Source organism: Mauremys reevesii, linkage group 12 (assembly GCF_016161935.1).
Source record: "Mauremys reevesii isolate NIE-2019 linkage group 12, ASM1616193v1, whole genome shotgun sequence".
Taxonomy (NCBI): Eukaryota; Metazoa; Chordata; order Testudines; family Geoemydidae; genus Mauremys; species Mauremys reevesii.
Window position 1 is genome coordinate 23192724 of NC_052634.1, and position 13670 is coordinate 23206393.

The 13670-nt window shown below is 57.8% G+C and overlaps 1 non-coding gene across 1 annotated transcript; it reads left to right on the forward strand.

Annotated features, from left to right (window-relative positions):
* The first annotated feature begins 1835 nt into the window (after positions 1 to 1835).
* On the forward strand, positions 1836 to 1909 carry TRNAI-AAU. Its single transcript has one exon. It is a non-coding gene; the product is annotated as a tRNA-Ile (tRNA).
* The last annotated feature ends 11761 nt before the right edge of the window (positions 1910 to 13670 follow it).

Below are 13670 nucleotides of genomic sequence, written 5' to 3' on the forward strand. Positions count from 1 at the left end.
TGTCTGTGCTCAGGTTGGCCTCGCTATGATGGTTTCTGGGAAGTTTGGGGTCGCCAGTCTCCCTAGAGAGAGAGGAGCCAGCCCAGAAAAGGAGGTTTTCAAAACTCTGGTACCAATTGGCAGTGGGACTGCCCCTGTGAAGAGCCGCTGCAGCCCCGCCAGGGAGAGCCGGTCTCTCTTTATGCAGCCCCCCCCCCCCATTCCTCAGGACGGGGGTTGTGCTCAAAGATCTGTGCCCCGTGTTTTCACCTCCATGTGAAGCACACAGTGCAAATAACCCTCAGCGCATCAGCTCAGTGCCAGGCTCAACTTCCACCCACTCAGGCAAGATGGTGCAGAGGAGCCCCTGGGTGGCTGTGGGCCTGGGGAGGGTGGCTTTTGATTTTTCGGCCTGACCGCTACGTGCAGCAAGGCCAAAAGTCAGATGGCCGGCTCTCCCGTCCACCACGCTCATCAGGAGCCCTTAGTTGACAGGCTTGGAGAATGCGGGCATCGCCCCCCACTACCTCTCGCATGCAAAGCGAGCGCTCTGCCGCTTGAGCTAATTCCCCGCAGCTGGCCTGACTCTCAGGCACCGGGCAAAAAAAGGCAAGGGCTCTGTGGCCTTAAGCAGAACACAGCCTGAAATGGGGAGGGGGGGGTGCTACCCAGAGCTGGGGAAGGGGGTCCGAGTCCCAGCCACGCTCCTCGGCACAAACACCAACGCTCCCTCCCTGGAGTGTGTCTGGGGTGAGAGTTAGCCCCAGAAACAAGCACCAAACTTCAGAAGACAAAACAGGGATAGATCACTTGACGATTGCCTGCTCTGGCCATTGCCTCTGAAGCGCCTGGCATCGGTTACTGTCAGAAGACGTGATAGTGGCCTAGATGGACCATCGGTCTCACCCAGGAGCGCCGTTCTTATCTTCACCACTTTCCTCTAACCCAAGCAAAGCCAGAAGCAGGCCCAGCTCAGCAACTCTAGCAGGCTCCCTGGCCCCTGGCCCAGCATACAGCAAAACGACCCTGCCTCCGCCAGGATAGACAGCCACCGACTCCCTCTTCCAGACCAACGCAGCCCTTCCCCGCTTTGGCTGTCTCCAAGCTGTCTGCGTGCTCTGCTCTGCTCTGCTCCATGGCTGCCATGCTGCCTGAGATCAGGAGGCTGCGAGGTCTCACGGTCTCAGCTGAGCTGGTATCGCGTGCCACCCCGCCCATCTCCTCATTCCCTTCATGGACCCCTGGGATGTGAGTAATTCTGTATTTGAGTGGCTCTCCCTCCCGGCCAATGAGCTTGGCGTAGACTAGCAGGGAGGGAGGAGGAAAGGGATTGTGCTCCAGTGAGAGCTCAGAAAGAAAGGTGCAGGTCCCCCACTAGAGCCCAGCCCAGCAGAGCAAAGCAGAGCAGAGCAGGCTGGAGAATGTGTGTATGGGTCTGACTACTTCTCCCATGCTCTTCCATTTGAGCTAACTTCCCCCAGCTGTCGCCAGCCTCCCAGTCAGCGCAAGGGGGAGAAGGGCCGGGGAGGAAGAGCTTTGTGCTCCGCAAGGGCTGGCTTTTTGGGAGGCCAAGCGGGGAGAGGGATGGAGGCCACTGGAGGAGCTGAGCCGGCTGACTGTCCATGGCTTCTAAAAGAAGGGCAAGAGAAGGTCCTGGGGCTGCCTTGCTGCTGGAGAATGCAGGCATTGATCCCGCTGCCTCTCGCATGCGAAGCGAGCGCTCTACCACTTGAGCTAATTCCCCTACCTTGGCAAGTGCTGTCTTGATCCATCCTTTCGATAACGGAGGCCACATCGTTCCCCGCGCCAGCCGGTGACTCCTTCCAAAAGGGTCAGGCAAGAAAGGGCACCCCGTAGGCCGGCTAGCTCAGCTGGTTAGCGCGTGGTGCTAATAACGCCAAGGTCATGGGTTCAAGCCCCATGCTGGCCACTCGGGGTGCAGGAGGGAGAGGGTGGCTTCTGGTTTTTTGGCTGACTGCTAGGGGTGGCAGAGGCCAAAACCAGGTGGGCCGGGAGCGGGCAAGAGCCCTGCTGGGCGCGGGCGCAGGCACCGGGCAGGAGGAGGCTCCGGACACCTCCTAGGGCTCCCCTCCCTGGGCTCCTCACTCCACCTGCTGCCTGAAAGGAACTTGGGCCCCGGGAGGAGACGGGTGAGCCCGGCCAGCTGCCTTCCAGGCTCATAGGAGGCCAGGCTTGAGCTGCCCGCCCACGAAGCCAAAATCGCAGGCCTGCCGGCTCACCCCCATTTCCACAGAGGGTTGACCTGATGGCCCAAATTCTTGCCGGCCGCCAGCTCCACCCAAATGGACCCGATGCCGGATCATGCTCCCCAGCCCAAGCCACAGAGGAAGGCTTAATCCTCGGCACCCCAACCTAGGGGAGAGGCTTCACACTCCGCCGGCGCAGGGTGACCTTTGGGACTTCCCTGGACACCATCCTCCCACCGCCCACAGCCAGACCCCCCAAGCCCACACTCGAGCCCACACCTCCGACAGGAAGGAGCAGGAGGACCACTCCGCCCAGGGGCACCACCACTCAAAGTCAGCTTCACTTGCTTCCTCTTCTACCCCTTTCCTCCCAAGTTATGCGCGCCTCACGGGAGCCGGCCCTGGGAAGACGCAGGCACGGCACTCTGACTGGCGCAAGCCAAACGCCCACACCGAGAGTTTAGCACGGGCTCTTGAGGCACTGGAGGAACCCCATGCAGACGCACTGACGGAGCTAAGCTTTACGGCCAAGGGCCCTACCTGTGCAGAAAGCCAACTTGCTTGTGAAAAAGACTCCTCTTTCGGCTCCCCTTCCAAACTTCCAAATGCCTCCAAATGGGAAAACACACACACTGAAACACCCAAACGGTCCTAACGCTGGGGCCAGGTGAAAAAGAAAAGCAAGGAAAAGATTTCTAAATGGCCACCCTGCCAGAGTCGTACAGCTCCGCAAGTGAAACCCGTGGGAGGGACATTACACAGAAAAGGGGAATGGAAAGCTGCCCAAATTGAGATGCTGTGGAAAGCTACAGCCCCATCGCTACTCCTACTCTGCACACTTCTTGCAACAGCTGATGAACGGCCAGGTGCTTTTCGCATCCAAGCCCACACCAGGGAAAGACCTTGAGAAGCTTCCCGTGGCTTGCCTGGTTCAGCTGGTCAGAGTGTGGCACTCGTGGAGGCAAGATGGTGCAGAGGAGCCCCTGGGTAGCTGTGGGCCTGGGGAGGATGGCTTTTGATTTTTCGGCCTGACCGCTACGGGCAGCCAGGCCAAAAGTCAGATGGCCGGCTCTCCCGTCCACCAGGCTCATCAGGAGCCCTTAGTTGACCGGCTCGGAGAATGCGGGCAGCGTCCCCCACTACCTCTCGCATGCAAAGCGAGCGCTCTGCCACTTGAGCTAATTCCCCGCAGCTGGCCTGACTCTCAGGCACCGGGCAAAAAAAGGCAAGGGCTCTGTGGCCTTAAGCTGGACACAGCCTGAAATGGGGGGGAAGGGGGGCGTGCTACCCAGAGCTGGGGAAGGGGGTCCGAGTCCCAGCCACGCTCCTCGGCACAAACACCAATGCTCCCTCCCTGGAGTGTGTCTGGGCTGAGAGTTAGCCCCTGAAACAAGCACCAAGCTTCAGAAGACAACGCAGGGATAGATCACTTGACGATTGCCTGCTCTGGCCATTGCCTCTGAAGCGCCTGGCATCGGTTACTGTCAGAAGACGGGATAGTGGCCTAGATGGACCATCGGTGTCACCCAGGAGGGCCGTTCTTATCTTCACCACTTTCCTCTAACCCAAGCAAAGCCAGAAGCAGGCCCAGCTCAGCAACTCTAGCAGACTCCCTGGCCCCTGGCCCAGCATACAGCAAAACGACCCTGCCTCCGCCAGGATAGACAGCCACCGACTCCCTCTTCCAGACCAACGCAGCCCTTCCCCGCTTTGGCTGTCTCCAAGCTCTCTGCGTGCTCTGCTCTGCTCCACGGCTGCCATGCTGCCTGAGATCAGGAGGCTGCGAGGTCTCACGGTCTCAGCTGAGCTGGTATCGCGTGCCACCCCGCCCATCTCCTCATTCCCTTCATGGACCCCTGGGATGTGAGTAATTCTGTATTTGAGTGGCTCTCCCTCCCGGCCAATGAGCTTGGCGTAGACTAGCAGGGAGGGAGGAGGAAAGGGATTGTGCTCCAGTGAGAGCTCAGAAAGAAAGGTGCAGGTCCCCCACTAGAGCCCAGCCCAGCAGAGCAAAGCAGAGCAGAGCAGGCTGGAGAATGTGTGTATGGGTCTGACTACTTCTCCCATGCTCTTCCATTTGAGCTAACTTCCCCCAGCTGTCGCCAGCCTCCCAGTCAGCGCAAGGGGGAGAAGGGCCGGGGAGGAAAAGCTTTGTGCTCCGCAAGGGCTGGCTTTTTGGGAGGCCAAGCGGGGAGAGGGATGGAGGCCACTGGAGGAGCTGAGCTGGCTGACTGTCCATGGCTTCTAAAAGAAGGGCAAAAGCAGGTCCCGCGGCTGCCTTGCCGCTGGAGGACGTGGGCATTGATCCCCGCTGCCTCTTGGAGTGCGGGGGAGTCCAACTCTGCACCCCTCTTCCTGGGACTCAGTGATTTTCAGCCAGCCAGTAAAACAGAAGGTTTATTGGACACAGTAACACAGGCTACAGCAGAGCTTGTGGGCAGAGCCAGGACCTCTCAATCTGGCCTTTCTGGGGGGTTCAGGGTGCTTGGATCCCAGCCTAGGATTCTCTGAACTCCCCTCACCCAGCCCTAAATCGAAACTGACTCCCCCTCTCCACTCGGCTCTCTCCTTTGTCTAGCTCCCCTGGCAGAGATGTTGACCTCCCCTCCCCCCTGCCTAGCTCAGGTTACAGGCTGAATACCTGTCCCTCACCCTAAAGTCCTCTCCATCTCCCCCAACCCCCACATGGACAGCCCCTACTCCAGCACATCTCTCCCCCTTTCGAGACTGAACTGAGCGGGGTCACTCTGTCCAGTGTCCAGGGGAAGTTCAGGGCCCCCTCTCCGGGACAGCGCGTCTGCTATCAGGGTTGGCACTTCCCTTCACGTGGACCACGTCCATGTCATAGTCCTGCAGGATCAGGCTCCACCTCAGGAGCTTGGCGTTGGCTCCTTTCAGCTGGTGCAGCCAGGTCAGGGGAGAGTGGTCGGTGTACACGGTGAAGTGGTGCCCAAAGAGATATGGCTCCAGTTTCTTAAGGGCCCACACCATGGCCAGGCATTCCTTCTCGATGGCCGCGTAGTTCTGCTCCCGGGTTAGCAACTTCTTGCTCAGGTACACGATGGGGTGTCTCTCCCCCTTTTCATCCTCCTACATCAACACCACCCCCAGCCCCGTGTCTGAGGCGTCAGTGAACACCATAAAGGGCTTGTCAAAGTCTGAATTTGCCAGAACTGGGCCACTGAGCAGAGCCTCCTTCAGCGCCTGGAGAGCCTGCTGGCACTGCTCGGTCCAGACCACCTTGTCTGGCTTCCCCTTCTTGCACAGCTCAGTGATGGGGGCGGCTATGGCGCTAAAGTGGGGCACGAACCTTCGATAGTACCCCGCCATCCCAATAAAGGCCTGGACCTGCTTCTTGGTTTGGGGAGCGGGCCAGTCTCTGATCACCTCCACCTTGGCTGGTTCCGGCTTTAGGCAGCCGCTCCCCACCCGATGGCCCAGGTAAGATACTTCAGCCATCCCCACCTTGCACTTCTCAGCCTTTACGGTTAGCCCAGCCTCTCGGAGTTGGTCCAGCACTTGTTTAACCTGGGACACGTGGTCCTCCCAGGTCTGGCTGAAGACGAAGATGTCGTCAATATACGCTACGGCAAAACTCTCCATCCCCCTCAGTTGCTGATCCACCAGACGCTGGAAGGTGGCCGGCGCTCCCTTGAGGCCGAAGGGCAGGGTCAGAAACTCATAGAGCCCCAGAGCGGTGATAAAGGCCAATTTCAGCCTGACATCTGCGTCCAGCGGCACTTGCCAGTAGCCCTTTGTAAGATCCATGGTGGTGAGGTACCGAGCGCCTCCCAGCATGTCTAGGAGCTCGTCAGGCCTGGGCATGGGGTTGGCATCAGATACAGTGATGGCATTGAGCTTTCGATAGTCCACACAGAACCGGATTGACCTATCCCTTTTGGGGACCAGGACCAACGGCGAGGCCCAAGGGCTGGAAGATGGCTGGATCACCCCCAAAGCCAGCATGTCCCTGACCTCTCTTTCTAGGTCCTGGGCAGTTTTTCCTGTGACCCGAAAAGGGGAGCATCGTATGGGGGGAGGGGGGTGTGTGACCCAGTCTCCACCTGGTGGACAGTCAAATTAGTGCGCTCGGGCTGGTTGGAAAACAGCTGTCGGTACAGATGCAGCACCCCTCTGATCTCAGCCTGCTGGCCCAGGGTCAGCTGATCAGAGAGGGGAATCGCCTCCAGGGGGGAACCAGCCTTTGTCCCCGGGAATAGATCCACTAAAGGGTCAGCTCCCGGCTCCTCCCAATGTCCACACACAGCCAACACCACATTCCCCCTGTCATAGTATGGCTTCATCATATTCACATGGTACACCCGGCGGTGATGAGCCCGATTAGACAGCTCCACCACATAGTTTACCTCATTTAGTTGCTTGATAACCTTGAAGGGCCCTTCCCAGGCAGCCTGGAGTTTGTTTTTCCTCACAGGGATGAGAACCATCACTTGACCCCCGGTGGGGAAGGCGCGGCCCTGCGCCGTGCGGTCGTACCAGACCTTCTGCTTCCTCTGGGCTCGGGCCAGATTCTCCCTGGCCAGGCCCATGAGCTCGGCAAGTCTTTCCCGGAAGGTCAGGACATACTCCACCACTGACTCGCCATCGGGCAGCCTTCCCCTCCCATTCATCTCTCATCAGGTCCAGGGGCCCCCTTACCCGCCTCCCATATAACAGTTCAAAAGGCAAGAACCCGGTAGATTCCTGGGGTACCTCCCTGTACGCGAACAGCAGGTGAGGTAAGTACTTGTCCCAGTCCTGTGGGTGCTGGTGCATAAATGTTTTAGCATCATCTTTAGGGTCCCGTTGAACCTCTCCACCAGCCCGTTGGACTGGGGGTGATACGCTGAGGCCCAGTTGTGCCGGACCCCACATTTCTCCCACAGGGACTGGAGCAGGCTCGACATGAAGTTGGACCCCTGGTCCGTTAAGACTTCCTTGGTGAATCCCACCCGGCTGAAAATGGTCAGCAGCGCATCTGCCACGGTGTCTGCTTCGATAGAGGACAAGGCCACCGCCTCAGGGTAGCGAGTGGCGAAATCTACCACCACCAGGATGTATTTCTTCCCCGACCGGGTCGCCTTGCTGAGCGGTCCCACTATGTCCATGGCCACCTTCTGGAAAGGTTCTTCTATGATGGGCAAAGGCCTCAAAGCTGCTTTCCCCTTGTCCCGGGCCTTCCCCACCCTCTGGCAGGGGTCACAGGATTGGCAGTACTGTCGAACATGGGTAAAGACCCCAGGCCAGTAAAAGTTCTGTAGCAGCCTCTGCCTGGTACGCCAGATTCCCTGGTGCCCAGCGAGGGGGATGTCATGGGCCAGGTACAGGAGCTTGTGGCGAAACTTCTGGGGAACCACCAGCTGCCTCCTGATCCCCCATGACTCCACTTCCCTGGGGGGAGCCCATTCTCGGTACAGGAACCCCTTCTCCCACAGGAACCTCTCCTTGCAACCTCTCCTCATGGTCTGTACTGCACTGAGGTTAGCCCGGTCCCTGGGCTTCCGCAAGGAGGGATCTTTCTGCAACTCGGCCTGGAACTCGGCAGCTGGGACAGGGATGGGGACCTGCTCTCTCTCACCGGCTGGGTCTGAGGCCGCAGCCTCTCTGAGCCATGTCCCTGGGCGTTCCCTCCCCACCAGTTCAGGGTCCTGCGCCTTGGGCAGAGTACCTTCCCCGGTGTCAGGGTGCGGAGCTCTGCGACGACTCTGACTATGGGTCAAGACCAGGGCACCCCGGGCGTTGCTTGGCCAGTCCTCGAGGTTCCCCCCCCATTAGCACCTCTATGGGCAAATGTGGGTGTACCCCCATGTCCTTGGGGCCCTCCTTGGCCCCCCACTTCAGGTGCACCCTCGCCATGGGCACCTTGAATGGGGTCCCGCTCACGCCCATCAGGGTCAGGTAGGTGTCAGGCACCATCCGATCAGGGGCCACCACCTCGGGCCAGGCCAGCGTCACCTCTGCGCCCGTGTCCCAGTACCCAGTGACCTTCCTCTCATCCACCTCCAGGGGAACAAGGCACTGTTTCCGGAGGGGCAGCCCTGTGCCTACCCTATAAACCAAAAACCCTGTGTCTGGAGCATCCAGCCCTCCAGAGGAGCTGACCTGGGGCCCTCCTCCCTCCTTCCCAGGTGGAACGCTGCCAGCCCCCCTTTCCTGGGAATGTTGCCCCTCATCCGATTGGGTCTTTACCCAGTCAACCCTCTGCGGGTTGGGTCTGTTCTGTCTGTCCTTGAGCTTGGGGCACTGGGCCTGTATGTGGCTTCGTTGGCCACAGTGATAGCAGCCCATGTCTCGTGGGTCCCCTCGAGGGGGTCGGATGGACCTGACGCTGGATGTTCCCCTTTGGTGGGGTTCTCCATAGGCCCCTGCTGGGAGGTCCCATGGTGACTCTCTCCCTGCGTTAAGGCAGGCCTGCTCCTTCGAGACTCCTCCCTGCCATCCCCTGCCCGACTGTCCACAAATTGGTCGGCCAGCTGGCCTGCATGCTGCGGGTTCTCCGGCTTCTGGTCCATCAACCACAGCCGCAGGTCAGGTGGGCACTGCGCATACAGGTGCTCTAGTATGAATAGGTCAAGCAGGTCCTCTTTAGTTTGGGCCCCGGCTGTCCACTTGCGGGCATACCCCTGCGCCTGGTTGACCAGTTCTGGGTATGTGACCTCCCGGGTTTTATGTTGACTCCGGAACCTCTTCCGGTACATCTCCGGTGTCAGCCCAAACTCGCGGAGCAGGGCCTGTTTGAACAGTTCGTAGTCCCCTGCCTCCGCCCCTTTCATTCAGCTGTACACCTCCACGGCGGTGGAGTCCAGTAAGGGGGTGAGAAACGGGATCCTGTCTGCAGGGTCAACCCGGTGCAGCTCACAGGCATTCTCAAAGGCCGTCAGGAAGGTATCTATGTCCTCTCCGTCCTTACGCCGGGCCAGGAAGCTCTTATCAAAGCTCTTTGTAGGCTTGGGTCCCCCCTCATTCACCGCAGCCGGGGCCTCACTGCTTTTCAGCTGGGCCAGTTCCAGCTCATGTTTACGTTGCTTCTCCTTCTCCTCCCGCTCCTGCTGGCGCTGGTTCTCCTCGTGTTTACGCTGGTTCTCCTTCTCCTCCAGCTCACGCTGGTGCTGGTTCTCCTCGTGTTTACGCTGATTCTCCCACTCCTTCAGTTCTTGCCTCCTTAACTCGAGCGCCTCCCTGTCATATTCCAGCCGCATCTGCTCCAGGGACAGGGAGCTCCGCTGGGACGATCCCCTGCTGGCCGCTGAGCCCTCGGTATTCACTGGGCTTCTCCCAACCCCTCCCCTAGGTATAGGTGGTCAGAGTCTCGGGTTGTCCTCGGCAGCAGTCTGGCCCCTCCCAGCCATGTCAGGCCTCAGGGCCCACAATGTGTCCGCTGGGCGGCTTCCCCCTGGGACAGGGCCTGGTTCACCCAAGCGATCCGTCTCCTCCAGCTGGGCAATTAGCTGGTCTTTGGTGGACCTCCCAATGTGCAGCCCCCTCTGCCTGCTCAGCTCCACCAGGTCTTTCTTAAGGCGCTTAGCATACATCTTCCTGCTGGCCCCTCGCCGGCCTGTGTTCTCAGCTTCCCACCGGTTCCAGGGAGACCCCTCGTGCACCAGCCCTTCTTCAGGTCACCACCTCTCTGCCAGGGTCGAGCTGCAGACTCCTCCGCCCCGGGATTGCTCCTGCAATCCCCCCAGGGGACCCTGTTACTGCAAAGTCCTTCTCACTGGGCACACCCTCCCAGGGGGGGATACTCACCACTATACTAACAAGGAAAGGGGCACAGGGAGTGGCCCCAGCTCCCACAGACCAGCTATGGTCAGTGTACACCTACACCGTCGCATGGGCCCCAGCAGGCAACAACATCCCTGGCCCTCTTCTGCTTCCCAAAGGCTTTGGCTGCAGCAAGAGCCCTGGGAAAAGCCCTGGCCCTCCTCACCTGCCCTTGCCCAGCATGACGCCTTTTCGGGCCTACACAGCTCCTCACACAACACCCGCCTGGGACCTTGCCCTCACCTACCAGCTCAGCAGCACCTTTTTTCCTCTCAAAACCTCCTCTTGCCACCCTCCCCCTTCCACACTTCACACTCACCTCATCACAAACTCACCCACGGCCCCTTTGACTTCTCAAGCGCCTCTGGAGGGACGCAGCTTCCCAGGCACGCAGATCCTTCCCTTCAACACGCACTGGACGGACATTCGAAACACAGCCCTTTCCAGGAGGGAATGCGCTGCTTTTGGACCCTGGCGCCCAGCAAGAAGTCCTGGGACTCTTTTTCTGACGGATGGACCCCAATGACTTGCCTTTACCAAGCAGAAACTAAGGACCGGCTGATGGCTCTCTCGCTGGCGCCGCTGCTGCGGTCTCTGTTCCTCCGCCTGGCAGCGGGACCCGGCCCCGCGCGGCCTCGCGCCGCTTCTCGCGGGCGGGCCCTGAGCTCTGAGCGCACAAGGCCCTGGCGGCTCCGCCCCGCATCGCTGTCAGACAACGTCACCAATGGGAGCTGAGCCTGTCAGAAACGTCAATTGGGGATGGCCCCATGGGAGACCAGGTTTCAGAGACCCGCCCCGCGTGAGGGCCAATGGAAGTTCAGCTCTCAGAAAACACTAGACAGTCCAGCACCAGCCAACCAGGAACCACCCCTCATCTCAAGCACACAGACAGCACCCCCCCCATCCTACCCCACCCAGCAGCAGCCAGCCAGCCCCAGATAACTCAGGTCAGGCCCCCCAGCAACCCCCAAAGCACAAGTCTCAAATCCCCTTGCCCTGCCACTGCTGTTCTCTATTTACATAATAACTCCACCCAGACACCAAAAATGGGTGAATCTCTTCCTGCTTTCCACAGCCAACCTCATCCCCAACCCAGCCCCTTCCCCATATCTGGCAACATGCTTCCAGCTCAGGGTGACCACACACCCCGTCGGGGCAGGCTGTGCTCAGCCCGGCTCCCCGCAGCCTGCACTAAACATGTGGTGCCCAACCCCAAAACTTACTCATATTTTACCCCAATGGCCCCAAACTGCTGCTTTTAATATATGCAAATAAGGTGCTGCCACACTCAGGCCACTCCCCAGCTCTGCCGTGGAGCCACCCGGCAGAGAAGCAGGTGATATTTAAATTAGCCAGGATGTCACTCAGTCATTGCCCTGTGCTCCCAGCAGGTGGCACCGTAGAGCTCCGAGCTCACTCACTTCCCTTTCTCGCGTCGGCTTCAGCCCCCGGGTTACAAACGCACCAACGGGGGAGCAGGAGTGTGGGGCTGCTCCAGGGTGACCAGATGTCCCGTTTTTAAAGGTTTGGCTGGACTTTTTCTTATATAGGAGCCTATTACCCCCCACGCCCTGTCCCATTTTCCAGTTTCTTTAAGGTCACCCTATGGGGCAGCTCTGCGGGGACGGACTTGCATACTTGGGATGTTAGTGCAAAAAACTCCTCTTAGGCTGAGTAAAGGGCAGAGACCTGCCCTTAGCCTGCCCTGAGTGGGGGTCACCCAAACCGACCCTCACTCGCCAGGCAGGTGTCACCCTTCAGCCTGGGGAAAAGGCAACACGCCCCCACTCCCCAGCTCTGCGTGGGTGGAGAGCCAATGAGAACTTCTATTTAAAAGGGAAAGAGAATCAAGCCTGAGTTTGGGAAAACCCCACAACCACATTCAAATCTATGCTCATCAGCAACCCCCCACCCCAGAGTACGCTGGGCAGTGCTGTGCCTCAGTTTCTCAACTTGTGGTGTGACAGGCCAATCCAATGTTCCTTTAACAGACCCCTCCGCTCTCCTCCCCCAACCCCCACTCCCCTTGGGCAGCAAAGCCCCAGGGGTGGGGGAGGCAGCGAGTGATACTTCAGCTTCTGCTGCTGCCACTCCCTCAACTGGCTCTCGGTTTGCCCTGTTCACTCTGCGTCGCTGCCGCTCCACGGCATTGTCCGTCACCCTGCTGCTGAGAGCTCCTGTGTCGCCACTTCCCCTGCTGCCACCTGCCTGTCTCCTGCAGCCTCTGCGCTGCCACCTAGTGGGGGAACCTCGCTACAAGTGCAGCCTGGGCAGCCTCTTTCCTTGCAACACCATGGGCAGGGCGTGAACCGCCAGCTGGGGGAGACTAACGCCCTGCCCCGCCCCTTCCACCTGAGGCCCCGCCCCTTCTGAAAACACCCCTGTGCCCCGCGTACACCAGCCCTTAGATCCCTCTTGGTATTTCAATGCAGGCACTGACCTGTGAGAGGAAAACATCAGCTCCAAACACAGAGACTGAATTCCCCACATTTAATCTTGCTGCACTTTCCAGAAAGTCACAACATTCATTTAGTTCTTGCTAGGACAGAGAAAAAAATAAGTGACACTAAGTTTTTGGCTTGGTTAAATAAAATTAAGTGTTTAATTAATACAGTAAAACTATGTCCTGGTTCTGCTAACTAACACCACAACGTGAAATAAGAACAGAGACAAACCTTGTCAGTGACCACTAATTACGCAAATGATCTTCCCATTATTAATTTCCATGCCGCCCCCATTGGAGGTCTGGGCATCTCCAGTGTCACTGCTCTGCATTCACCTTCCCTTTAGAATTGTTATCGGACATTCCCAAATTTTGAAAATTGTGCAGTTCAGAATGTGAATAGTGACCCGTCTCCTTCCTGCACCTGCTCTACATTGCTCCACAGCAGCTTCTCCTCCTGCAGAGTCACCCCAGCACTGCAGTGCAGCCGCCCAGGGCTTTGCAAAAATTAATAATACAGAGTTTGGAGGAAAGTAAACATTTTGGAGTTGTAGAAATAGCAAAAGGCAACAGTTGTGGTGTTACAAGAAGGCAGTTTTTGGTTTAATAATAAAACCCAGTTATATAAATGTAACTGTATGTGCAGCTCTGTGCACTCACGTTGGATGGAAGCTTAGTAATTAAATGATACAAGAGTGTCAGGTAAAGTGGCTGCTACCACCACTATGTTTTGTCCCAAGAAGCATTTATAGACATTCTGAGGGGAAATGGGCCCTTTGCCCACAGAAATGGTCTATAGGGGACGGCTGCAGGCAGCAGGCGGAGAGATAATCTCATCAAAATGATTTGACTCCTGGGTAATGTTAGCAAAATCACTAAAGGAATGTCCGAGGTTTCTATTGGCACTTAACTTGCCTACCCCTGGCTGGCTCTGGTTGTACAAGATGGACGTGTAATCGGGGTACAGTTGTGTAAAAAAAAATTATTGCAGTGCAAGGGATGTTAGACAAAACAAAATGTTGTGTGTAATTGTGTAAGGTTTTAAAAACCTAAAGTGAGACTTATGGTTTGTAACATAATGTTATGAAGATTAAACTATGGAAGGAATGTGCGTTTTCCCAGGACATGTGCAGCGTATATTGAAGAAGGGGTAAAAGAAATGCAAACAAAACATGGTACTTAATTCAAACCCTATTAGGGCTCCAAAGGGAGCCACAATAGGTTGTGGGTTTTTTTTCAGGTCTGTGTGCTTTGAAGCAGAAGATGAAAGTGGAAAGTAA